Source organism: Mus caroli, chromosome 5, assembly GCF_900094665.2.
Source record: "Mus caroli chromosome 5, CAROLI_EIJ_v1.1, whole genome shotgun sequence".
NCBI classification, from domain to species: Eukaryota; Metazoa; Chordata; class Mammalia; order Rodentia; family Muridae; genus Mus; species Mus caroli.
Window position 1 is genome coordinate 71,768,160 of NC_034574.1, and position 13,268 is coordinate 71,781,427.

Consider the following 13,268-nt stretch of genomic DNA (forward strand, 5'->3'; position numbering starts at 1 on the left):
TACATTCTTTTCATACCATACTCTTATGTTTTCTGAGCTTTGCTGGTCTCTCTCTCTCTCTCCTCTCTCTCTCTCTCTCTCTCTCTCTCTCTCTCTCTCTCTCTCTCTCTCTCTCTGTGGCATTGATATGCCTGTCCCATTTACTATTGAGCAACCACTATCATTTATTCTCAGTGTTTTCAATATAACATGTCTCTGCCTCAACCATCACCCAATGCAATAAGAAGCTTATCTTACTAGGACCAGTAACAGCACAAATCTGTGGATATAAATATAAATATTTAGAAGCCTCTTTGACCATATGGCCATTTAGAAAAAAAAAAACAAAAAACAAAAACAAAAAACATCTCAATAGTTTTTTTCTGAGGTCCCACGATAACCTAACCATGGGTTCTGAGGAGGTTTAGAATAGCCGGCATGAATCTTTCCTATGGAGGAAACCTTAACTCCAATTACAGTAACCCCCATAAATGGTCTTGCCATGGTTGCACTGACTGATACCTCTTACCTATCAAACAAGTATTGTAGCATGCAGTTTCCAGGCCTGAAAAGGACCATTGATATCTTTTCCCCCACATCAGCCTGTTGATTGGGCCTGCCTGGCCTTAGAGGAATGAGCTGAGATGGATCACAGAGTTGTATGAAGGCCAAAAGACTGATGATCTCTGGTCTTTAATTTTAACTGTACGAGGTCTCAAGGCTGATGGCTTCTGAAAACTTAACATTATCTTGCTAATCCTGTGCCTGAAAACCACTAGTTTTGAGCAATTAATGTGGCACTTAGCATTGGGGAATTAGGTAAAGGATATACTGCTAAGGCCAGGAGAGAGGCTCAGAGCTTATTCTGTCTTTGTGAACCAGGGAGGAAAGAAAGAAGTCACTCACATGGACAACAAACACAATGGATGGAATGGAAAATGGCTACCTCACCTTTCTTTATTGCTATCAGTCTCTTTATAGCTGTTAGACAAAAAGAACTCTATGTAAGGTAGAATTACGTTGTAGGTAAAATGTTTCATAAAACAGAGTTACAAAAAGGCATCGATAACAAGTTTAAAGCAGTGTTTCATGCTGTAAGCTCATTATAAGTTCAAAGCAACAGTTTCTACATGGCCTTGACTTACCATAGAGCACACCTGTGGCTTCATTCTTGGACCTGAATTTTTTTCCTTGAACACAAATTTGTTTCAAGCCTATGTTTTGCTGTAGTGTAATTTTGAATGCTCATTGTATTACTTCTTCTGTGGACTTAAGTTACTATTTTATGAGGCACATCTTATTCTTGATATTTACTTTATTATATCTTTCTGGCAAATAACAAAACCATTTCTTAAAACTTTCTCCCGAAAATTATTTGAATAAAATCAGGGTTTCTATAAAATAATTAATTAATCTACACAGTATTAACTCATGAAAGTTCAGCTTTATGTTGATCTACAGGGACTCTGTTCAATAGGGTGGGTGAATGCCCAGGAATCTTTAGTGTATGTGACAGTGACAGGAAAGGAAGGAATTATCAGCTGCAAGAAGCAATCCTGAAATGAAGCCTCTGAGAGCTCACCCACCATAAGCCATGCAAAGATGGTGGGCCACCTCTAGGAAGACCACCTGTTAGCCATAGCCTTTCCTAGGTAGCTCCTGACAGTCTGCATTGCACCTTCTAGCCCCATGGTTAATAGCTACCAGTCAGAGATTAGTTAGTTTAAGATTGATTTCTCAATGTCCTGTAACCAAAATATGCTATCTTTAACACTAGGGACTTACCAGATAGATACTGTAGGAAACCAAAATAAGTAGAAATAGCCTATTTGTTTGAGATAACTCTATAGCATTCCCTGACCAACAACTCATAAGGAGGTCTTCTGTGCCTCACAATAAGATTTTTAGTTAATAATGAATATTTTGTGAAGGGGTGCAGCATTGTTCATTAATGCGATAATTTCTGTTCAAACTCCATTAAAATCGGCATATATTATTTTAATTTTATATTTTATTAATATACATTAATTTATTATATTACTATATTTATTTTACTACATATGTGTGTGTGCATGTGTATATTTAAATATCTTATGATTAAATGGAGCTTTATAAGGCTTCTTCACAAACCTTGCATTTTGGTTAACCCACACATATCCACCCTTTTCCTCCTCTTTGCTTAAACTTTTAGCAACCAGTATTTCCCCACACTTTCATATCATATTCATTATATAGCCTGTCTACCCAGCATGTATCTCATGTCATCAGAAGGCTTTTGTGCTTTTGTTTCCTGAGTTTAAAATGAAGCTGGTTGTGTAATGGGTATTTGGTACATCTGTGCTGGGTAAATTACTATGGATTAATCATGAATTCACTTTCTATGTTCAGTGGCACAGCAAAACCCATTCAATCATATTAAAAATTATCTTCTTTCTCAGTTGCAAATTAAAATTATAATACCCTAACCTATTTCAGGGTGGTGATGTGGGAAATAAGATAACAAATTTAAAAGTGTTTGAAAACATTTATCCATACAAACAAATGAGAAACACATTTTTTTAATTACAAAAACAAGATAAATATAAGAAGGTCTACTTTGTATAAGACACTGACACTTGTGTTTGAAGATACAAAATGAATGCGCAGCTTGTAGCTATCACATTCTTAGATCAGGAATTACCCCGAGAATAATGATAAATATGATTTTTAATTAAACAGTTTTAACTAAGGTTATGGTTTCTTTTATCTAATACTTGTTGCAATCTAAATTTGATTCATACAACAACTCATATTTTCATTTATCCAGCAAATATCAATTTATCATAATGTAATATGTATATTCTTGAACCACAGAGGTAGAATGATTTAGAAGTTATTCAGACTCTCTGTCATGTGAAGTAAGAGTGTGACAGCTATGTATACTCATGTTGTAGGATAAAAGAAACCACAAAGACATAGTGTGTGAGGATAGGAGGGATTGTTTTACTTTTCCCTTTCAGGGTATTATAGTCTTTAGGTAAACATTATTATGTTCTATAATATAGCTTTTTTTTCTGTAGGGCCAGTGATCTCACAGAGTATGGTAGATGTTTTCAGTACTCTACCAATTTCAATTTCAACCATTTTACCATAACATAAAGTTGATTTGATATGCTCAAGCATATTTGGTCTTTTGGAACACACTTCCCATGCTCCTACTCACTGTTAAAGTATCTTGCCCTCAATACCTTCCTCTAAGGAGCCTTTACTCAACACAATGAAAGTCACAAAGGTCTTGTCTCCTGTGGCCAAGAGAATTCTATTAGACTCATAATTTTATAATATTTGAGGATATGAAGCTTTGGTCGTATGCTTTGCCAGCTGCCTTTGTAATGTGTTCTTGATTTGCATCAAGCATTCAGACATACTCTAAGTCTCACTTTGATGGTAGATAATAAACGGGATTAAATGCAGAATATCGGGCAGTTAGTATCCCTTTAAGGAAGAAAAGTGATATGTGTAGGTGTCAGTGTAGACATGGTATAGGCACTGACAGGATTATATGTGAGAAGCTGAAGTTGGACTCTCTAGTCTATCATATTAATAGATCTTTCTGGACAGAGGGGTATTTTGTCAGCATCTACATTATACAGATGATTTGGGCAGGAGACGGCTCTTCAATACACATATTGTCATGTAATCGAAATTTAAGCATATGACTTAATGTTCCTCAAGGGGTCCCATTATTCAAATCTGTGTAGTTCTGAAAGGAATTTTACTCATTGCATTTTGTTAGCTTTCTTCTCAGTGTCTATATATGGTAGGAACAATACTAATAAAAACCAAAGCAGTGCACAGATAGGTACTAGATGTCATTCTGTAAATTCCCATGTCAATCTGCTATGCATGTTACCTCTCTTTTTTATTTTAGGAAACTAGAGCATGGAGAGGTTAAACACCTGAAGTCAAATATGCAGTAAGTGGGGAAGACTAAATCTGTGAAGCCCTGAGGCACCTTTGATCATAAACACTAGTTTTATTTCACCAGATTCTTTCAAAATTGTGCTAAACTTATGCTTTCAAAATCAAAACCAAATTGCTAGTTGTAGAAAGTCTGTGTCTAAGGCACGTGTAAAGGAGGGGTAAATTTATGAGCTATGTGTAAAATAAAAAAAAAAATCCAAGAACATCAGAACAGCTTAACTTGATATGTTAAGGCCTGCATAAATTTTACTTACAATTGTTTTCTTTTCCATATTATTATTAATTTAATGTTTAAAAAGGTATTATATTCCCACATACATTTGTGTTCAAAGTAATTTACTATAAAATGGTAACTAAAAATACATTATTAAAAATGGTTAACATTGTTTTGGTCACTGTGATTGTGGTTGTTAATGTAAGTGGTTCGTCTAGGTAAGGTATGGATAAGAAGAGGAATACAAGCTACAGTTATTAGAGGACAGTAATAGATACAGATAATGTAGGTAACAGAGGAAAGGACTAGCTAGACAGAATTCCAAAACCCTCTGAAACATTCTTCTTGAGAAGGTAGGATGGATTGTAGTTGAGTCTCATGGAACCAATATGCAAGATTTAGAGCTGAATGTTAGTTTAACCAATTTTCTTGGCTACACTTTACCACCTGTGATCTATAGGTGCCTATTCCCCAGTAAGTAACACATTAACAGACTGGGACATATTGAACTAACAATTTTAGTTACCATTAATTCATCATAAAAATAGGCTGAGTTGTAGAGAAGCATATGGACTAAATACAAATCTTGATAAAGAAAATCTCTGTAGAGTTATAATTAGAAAAGAGCTTGAAATTTGGACTTCTTACTAATGATAACGTCCAGAGATCCATTACTCAATAGACATAAGCATACAATAAACAACCAATTTGACATTCTGTTTTGGGTTTAATAATTGGTATGAATTGCTGCCTATGTGCAAAACCTTCCCATTGATTATTTTTTTTTTGTAAGTTAAGAGCAGTTTTGAACTTACTAGTTTTAATTATAAATCAATAGAGATAAAAAACATTTTATGGTTAGATGCAAATAATTGAAAAAAATGAGCAAGGAGCCCCAGTATTTAAAGTATTTTAAAGAACTTATATCAAGACTCACCTCAGTACTGGCCTAATGGTGTCTACTTTCACTGAGTACAAGATGCCACAGCTTGCACACTGCCAATATCTTGATTTTATTGCAGCTGTTAATGTTGTCAATGAGAGAGACCATTCTGTTGCACTATTAGCTTTTGGATTAAAAGTCTGACATGGTGCCATGTGATAGGCAGAGTTTAGCTCCATTATTTATACCTACTTTCAAGGGAGCCATGTAAGTGAATATCATATTTTCAGACCTCTGAGATAGGAATATATTTCTCTTGCAATGAAGTCTCACAGAGTATAAATGTGTCCTAGATAAGAAGGATGGTGAGATTCTAAGTGAACAAAAGAGTAATGATTGTCTAGTTTATGACATCTTCCCATGATGCTGTGTTGGATTGCTCTGGCCTCTGGACTCATCAGAATATCCAGCTAAGTCATCTCGAAATTTGTTCCAAGGATTCTGACTTATCGTTTCTCTCTGTTGTTCATGTAATGGACTTTTCAGCGATATTGGCAGAATCTTGAATTATAGTTCCCTACAATTATTTATAGAGAGGTGGACATCAGTAACTTTATCTGTAGAGATTAAAGTGCCTGGACTTAATAAAAATATGTTTGTTATATCACTACTTGTGTACTTCTTGACTTAATGCCAGTATGAACATGGAGAGTTATCAATACTAAAACATCTGTTTATGAAGAAAATCCAGGATAGTTTTTTTCTAGTGTATTTTATTTTACCATCCCTGTTTCTATTAAACTTTTATCTTTTAATTGTTCTCAAAACACCCCCTTCAATATGTTGACAGGTAACTTCACATTTCAGTATGCATAGGACATACTTGATTTGGAAGAAATTTTCTTTCATTAGATATAACACATTAAATAAAGCAAACACAAAATCTAAAACTAGAAACTTTACCACAAGTAGAGGATAATTTAGTGTGGTAAAGAACCAAGAGATAAGTGTGAAAGGATACATTTAAATTACTTACGACATAGGTATTTTTATCATTAAAATAAATGAAAGTATGGAGTGTAAATACTATATATTCTCCAAAGACTGATTAGGTATTTTATTTAAAAGGCTAAGATGCTTTTCTCAAGGTACAGGTAGGTAGGTAGGTAGGTAGGTAGGTAGATAAAATTATGCATAGAGGATATATATATAGCCAGCCAATAGATGAATGAATAGATACATGAAGCTAACAATGAAGATGAAAGGCCAAGGGAGATAATTCTTGGGCAAACACAGCCAGAACAAATAGTATAATGATAATAGCTCCTAAATATTTATCTGAAATCAAATAATCAGGCAAATTGAGTTAATTTTTGGTTTTATGTGGTGCCTGTTCTGCAACATGGGTTCTTATATCAAGTTTTCAAATAAGAGATTTAATGAATAAGACAATGAAACAGGCACTTTAGAAAAGGACACTATTAGATTAGCAACTTCAGCATGAAGAGTCACAAGGGCTAAGATGAAATGGATTGGAAACCACCCCCATCTCTCTCTCCCCCATACCCGTGTGTGTGTGTGTGTGTGTGTGTGTGTGTGTGTGTGTGTGTGTGTGTGCATACACCTTTATAAGTGTGAGAATGCGACACATATGGGAGAGGTAACAATAACAACTAAAGACAGTAAATATCATATTGAGATTTTTGTCATGAAAATCCTCCTTTCTCTGAAGTCTATAATTCTGGACATTGTATTTTTAGCTTTTCTTTGTTATTATTACTTTAAAAAATAAACAATAATTAAAACACATCAAAGGTTAATTGTTCTTAGGTCTGTAAAAGGACACAGAATATTTTATTAAATCCTAGAGCCTAGTAATTATTGGCTATATGCTAATAGATTATTTTGGCTCCTTCGTACTTTTGTTCTTAAATTCTGTCTTCCTTTGCAAAATTTCTTTTTTTAATTGGATATTTTCTTTATTTACATTTCAAATGTTATCTCCTTTCCTGGTTCCCCCCTCCCAGAACCCCCCTATCCCATCTGCCCTCCACCTACTTCTATGAGAGTGTTCCTCTACCCACCCATCCACTCTCACCTCCTGCCCTCAATTCCCCTACACTGGGGAATCTAGCCTTCATAGGACCATGGACATCTCCTCCCATTGATGCCTGACAAGGCCATCCTCTGCTACATATGCAGCTGGAGCCATATGTAGTCCTTGGTTGGTGGCTTAGTCCCTGGGAGCTCTGGTGAGGGGGTCTGGTTTGTTGATATTGTTGTTCTTCCTATGGGGTTGCAAACCCCTTCAGCTCACGTGGATGTCCCCATCCCCCACCCCATCTAACTTCTAGCTTCTCTGGGTTTCTTGAGGGTTAGGTGAATCATATCTGAATGAACACAGACCGGGAAGTCCTCTACTGTATATGTGTTGGGGGCCTCATATTAGCTAGTATTTGCTGTCTGTTTGGAGGTCCAGATTAATTGAGACCGCTGGTTCTCCTACAGGATCACACTTCTCTTCGGATTCTTTCAGTCTTCCCTAATTCAACAACAGGGTTCAGCTGCTTCTGTCCATTGGTTGGGTGCAAATATATGCATCTGACTCTTTCAGCTTTTTGGGGGGTCTTTCGGGGGGGCAGTCATGATAGGTCCATTTTTGTGAGTGCTCCATAGCCTCAGGAATAGTGTCAGGCCTTGGGACCTCCCCTTGAGCTGGATCCCAGCTCTCTTCCTCAGGATTCTTTCCATTTCCATCCCTGTAATTCTTCCAGACAGGAACAATTATGGGTCAAAGTTGTGACTGTGGGATGGCAACCCCATTCATCACTTGATGTCCTGTTTTCCTGCTGGAGGTAGGCTTTGTAAGTTCCCTCTCCCTAATGTTGGGCATTTCATTTAAGAACCCTCCATTTGAGTCCTGAGAGTTTCTCACCTCCCAGATGTTTGGTGCATTCTGGAGGGTCCCCCCAACCTCCTTTTTTCCCAAAGTTGCCTGTTTCCTTTCTTTTTTGCTGGCCCTCAGGACTAGAAAATATCATCCTGAGTGTTATATGTACTCACTAATAAGTGGATACTAGCCCGAAAAAAAGTGTACAGAATACCCAAGATGCAGTCCACAGTCAACAAGCTCAAGTGCCCAAGTGAGGATGCTGCAGTCCTACTTGGGAGAGAGAAGAAAGCAATCACAAGTGGGGAGGGAGGGAGGGACCTAGGAGGGAAAGTGGATCGGGAAGGGAGTGGGTGAAGAGTGGAACCTGATCTGGTATTAGGCGATGGAAAAGTACTGAAGCATCCAAAGATTTTTAAAAAATCTATTCTCTCTTTCTCTCCTTTTCTCTCTCATCTATAATCTATTACCTATCTATATTTTATCCCTTTTATTGTATGCTTTGGTTAGTAAATGTCTCTAGTGAGCTAACAAGTGCCTAGTATGAATATCTTTTAGGAATACTACATTTTACTGATTTTAAAAATAATTTAAATTCTAGAATATTATAATATACCAATAAATATTTTGTAGAAACAAGCCAAATGCTTTTCTACTGATTGGCTGAATTCTCTTTTCTCCCTCATCTTCACACATTTGCTTAATTTAAGCTCTATCTGCAAGACTACATTTCCATGATATTTCTTATCTCATGCAGTTTCTCTACCAAATTGCTGACAAAATTTGATTGAAATATATGAATTATGTATCCCAAAGGGGAGAAGCAGAGAGGTCCTGCTATCATCCTCTAGTTGGTACAACGTAGTATCAAAAGACAATTAGCAGCATAAAGATCCTGTTTAATAGAATGGAAACTAATTACATCATTTATCAAAGTTCACCTAACCCAAGAATCGAAATGGTAGAAGAAAACAGTAAAACATTTAGTCCTCTCAAAAATAGGGACTTTCTGGGATCAGAAAGGCCAAAGAATCTCCAGTGAGACAGCATTAGACATGAAATACTGATTGAACTTGAAGCCCTTTAACTCCATTGACACTCTATATGGCTTCATGAAAACTGACTGGCCTGATAACAGTTCATCTCGCAATGGCGTAGCTTCTTAGTCAGGCTGCTTGATTTTGGAGGTGATGAGTGGTAAGCTAGTAAAACCCAGTGAGTTAAGACCACAACTAAACTAATCTTGTCTATCCACTGTGGAGTTTAGAGAAAAAGAGCACAAAAGTAATTTTCTGTTGAGAAAGATAGGAATTTCTTCCTTACCCTCTCCCCATAGATATTTCCTTATTATTGAATACAAACATACCTAGCTATTTTCCAAAGGCCCGATGACTCTCCAGGTGCAAAATTTTACAGTTACAGGCAATGCTGCCAGTTGGTGGAAAAGGAAAAGTTCTAGTTTCTACTTGTTTCCTGTGAGATTTTGAAATACAACTTCAAAGTATTAATTACAGTCAGGTTTGATGGAACCAAAGGGCAAAGCGTTGTGTTGATTCAGTCTCACAAGGGACTTGAGGTTTCTGTAAAATTTAATTAATTTTCTTTCTTCTGTAGGTTAAGTTACTGTACATGGGGACTGGATTCCATCAACAAGAGTCTTTCCCCCCAGATTGAATGAGTTTTGTGAAGTTGCCTCAGAGAATTTCTCAGCTGAAACAGAGACATGTGGGTTGGTAGGTTTTACAGTGTTCTTAAATACAGAAATTGTGACTGCGTGAACGCTAATCTCTTAAAACCCAGGGGAAATCATTTGTAATTACTGGCTCCATTAATAGTGAATATAAATATTTTTTGACAGTAAGGACAGATTGTGCTTATTTGCCGTTTTCACTATTAGTTTTTTTTTTTTTTTGACTTTAGGCAAATCATCTGGGAGAAGGGGTTTAATTATAGAGAGGTCTGTGCCCTCCCTCCTCTTCGCTGCCCAAGTGTGCATTTGACTGTTTATGCTACTCTACTCATGAAGAGACACTGCTGCACCCAATGTGTGTTCTGCTAAGACCTTGGATTTGAAAGAGCCTGCGTGTTAAAGTTGTAAATGCCTGTTTTAAATCTTGCTTGCTCTTTGGAAGCACAAGATTCTGTAGCTATCATGTTAAGCTCATCAGCATAAATAAATTGATTCAACAACATGACATAAGCTTTATAATGTATTATATTCCATAATAATGTATTAGATTCCATTATGTCTTGTCAGAAATTTATTTCTTATTCTCTTTCCATGCTTTGGAACATCCTAAACATTATTTCTAAAAATATGCTGTGATACTTTAATTTCTTCTATTTAAAAAATTGTTTGACAACTTTATACATGTATATAATGTATTTTGGTAATTTTCTGTCTTTTTCTTTATTTTTGAGATTATAGTATAATTACAATAATTATACCTTGGCTTTCCCCTCTCAAGCCCTCCTAAGTATTTATCTTTTTCTTCTAATTCATGGTCTCATCTTACATTTGTTGGTATTGCATACATTCATAAATATAGTCTCCTGCTCAGTTTTTATAATGTTACCTGTATGTATGTTTTTATTGTTGACCACATACTAATCCCCATCAATCTCTCTCACCCCTTGACCTCTCATAGTGAAGTACTTTTTCTCAACAAGTCTGCCCACATCCTATGTGATGTCTTTTTCTATTTCTTCTGACCACTGAGTTTAACTATATATGCTCTTATGAGAATGGTTGTGGGTCATTTGCTGGGTTCTAGAAAATTTATCAGTGGGTACTATGTTTGAATTAATGACATCCCCTTCTTTAGCAATTGTTTACTGCTTGTAACCCTTTAGGGGTTAGGTGGGATCTCATAAGTTAGTCCTTTCTGCATGATCTTTTGTTGAGAAGCCCAATCTTGTGTGTGTATGTGTGTGTGTGTGTGTGAGTGTATTGTGTGCATGTGTGTGTATGAGTTTATTTTGTGTATGTGTATATGAGTGTATTGTGTGTATGTGTGTGTATGAGTGTGTATATGAGTGTAGTAAATGTATATATGTGTGTATGTGTGCATATACATGTATGTGAGTGAACATGTGTGTGTGGTGCTCATGGAAATTGGAAGATGGAGGTGGAATTTCTAGAGCTGAAGTTACAGATAATTGTGAGTGGCCTGATGTGGGTGTTGGAAAGCAGCCTCAAATCTGTAAGAGCAAATCATGCTTATAGGTGTAAATTTAGTCCCCTTAAGTTTCTGGAAATACTGTTAAAGATCGGGATCTTGTACAAAACATATAAAAAAGAAAAAAGTAGGTTGAGCTTACATTGTTTAGTACGAAGATTACATTTTTTGTGGTTGGTGTTGTGCAGATAATGATTTTGAAGTCACAGTTTACTTATAGTTAAACTAGGAATGTAAAGGGCATTTTTATTTTCAAATCTCAAATTATGTTATTAAAAACCTTAAATTCTGACATATGATACATTACATATTCTGGTGAAAGGTTATAGATATTAGATATAGGTCGGTATTTCATTAAAAATGATAGTGAGATACTGACATACTTTCTTATATTTTTCTACTGAAAGTAAGCAAGCAAAAAAATCAAACCCCACACATTTCTATCTCTTGGCTCATAGCTTATTAGGTTTTAATAAAAGCATTATTCCAACATTTTAACTTGGCCTCTAGAATGTGACAGAATGCTCCAGCACTTTCAGTAAATTTTGTCCTTGTCAACATTTTCAATGCGTAGTTACAAATTTTTCTTCGGATCACTAAGGTACCACTTAACAGAACTCAATAAATTATACTCACCAGCTATTTCAATATTAAAAATTTAATTAAAAATTTAAAATTCATGTAGAAGACATCTAACGCTTTATAGGAATTTTTGAAAGCTCAATTGAAAGGGCAAAAGTAATTAAGAATTTATTTGCAAGGTGTTTAAATGGAAGCTTCTGAAATAAAGGCTTAATGTAGGTCAGGACTTAACACAACTGCTCTTGAACTTGCATGTAACAGAATATCCATTTGTTATTGATCTAACACTTGCAGACTAGTACTCAGCAATTTTGCTTTTTAAAGATTTGTGAATGTTTATTTTATTATTTGTGTTTTGTCTGGTAGTATCTCTCTCACTCTCCCTCTCTCTCTCTGTGTATGTGTGTGTGTAATTGTTGTCAAAGGCAGGAAGGGGGCATCACATCACCTGAAACTCGAGTTACAGGTGGCTGTAACCTGTCATGTGGGGCCTGGAAATTAACCCTATGGCCTCTGGAAGAGCAGTCAGTGATCCTAACCACTGAGTATAGTACTGCAAATTTGGGAAAACATGCTCTAATTTGCAATACCTCTGCCCACAAATGTTTAATATTTTTAGTATATAACTTCAAAAGGAGAAAGCTCTCACAGGACATGACCATGCCATTAAGTTGTTTATATAATAAACTTAGAATGACAATTGTAAATGTGCTTTTCAAAGGAATCATGAAATAAGCAGCATTTAAAATTTATTGGGCCTATACATTTCTTAGGCCTATAAAATATGAACTTGAATGTTCATTCAGTGAGTACTCATTGGGTATCTATTGGATACTACTGCATTAAAAGCATATTGAAAAATAATCTGGAGTTAATCAATGTAAGTAAAATTGTATTAGTTTTAAAAGTATTTCAATTAAGAGAGGAAACATGCAAATTGGATCTAATAAGCAAAACAAACAAACATATCAGATAATAAAGGCTTAGAAAAAAATTACAAAATGAAAAACTGTGTGTGGGTGGTACATAGAGCAAATGGACAACTTAACTAGTCTTTAAAAGGTGAAATATAAGAAACATATGGGGCAACAAGTCCCTTCAGGTCCACACCAGCACCAGGGTTCCTTGCCTGCAGAGTCTCTGGACACCTGCACGGACTGCCACAGGATCCCCCACAGGATCTTAAGACCTCTGGTGAGTGGATCACAGCGTCTGCTCCAATCCAATTGCGCGGGACCTGAGACTACATTAATTAGGGAAGCAGAAAACCCTGCCTGATCAGGGGCACAAGTCCCTTCCAGTCCACGCCAGCACCTGGGTTCCTTGTGCACTGAGTTTCTGGACACACCCAAGGTCCCCACAGGACCCTTCATGGGATCTTAAGACTCTGGTGAGTGGAACACAACTTCTGCCAGGAGGCAGGTTCAATCACCAGATATCTGGGCACCTTCCCTGCAAGAGGAGAGCTTGCCTGCAGAGAGTAATCTGACCACTGAAACTAAGGAGAGAGCTAGTCTCCCAGGTCTGCTGATAGAGGCTAACATAATCACCTGAGGAACAAGCTCTAACCAGAGACAA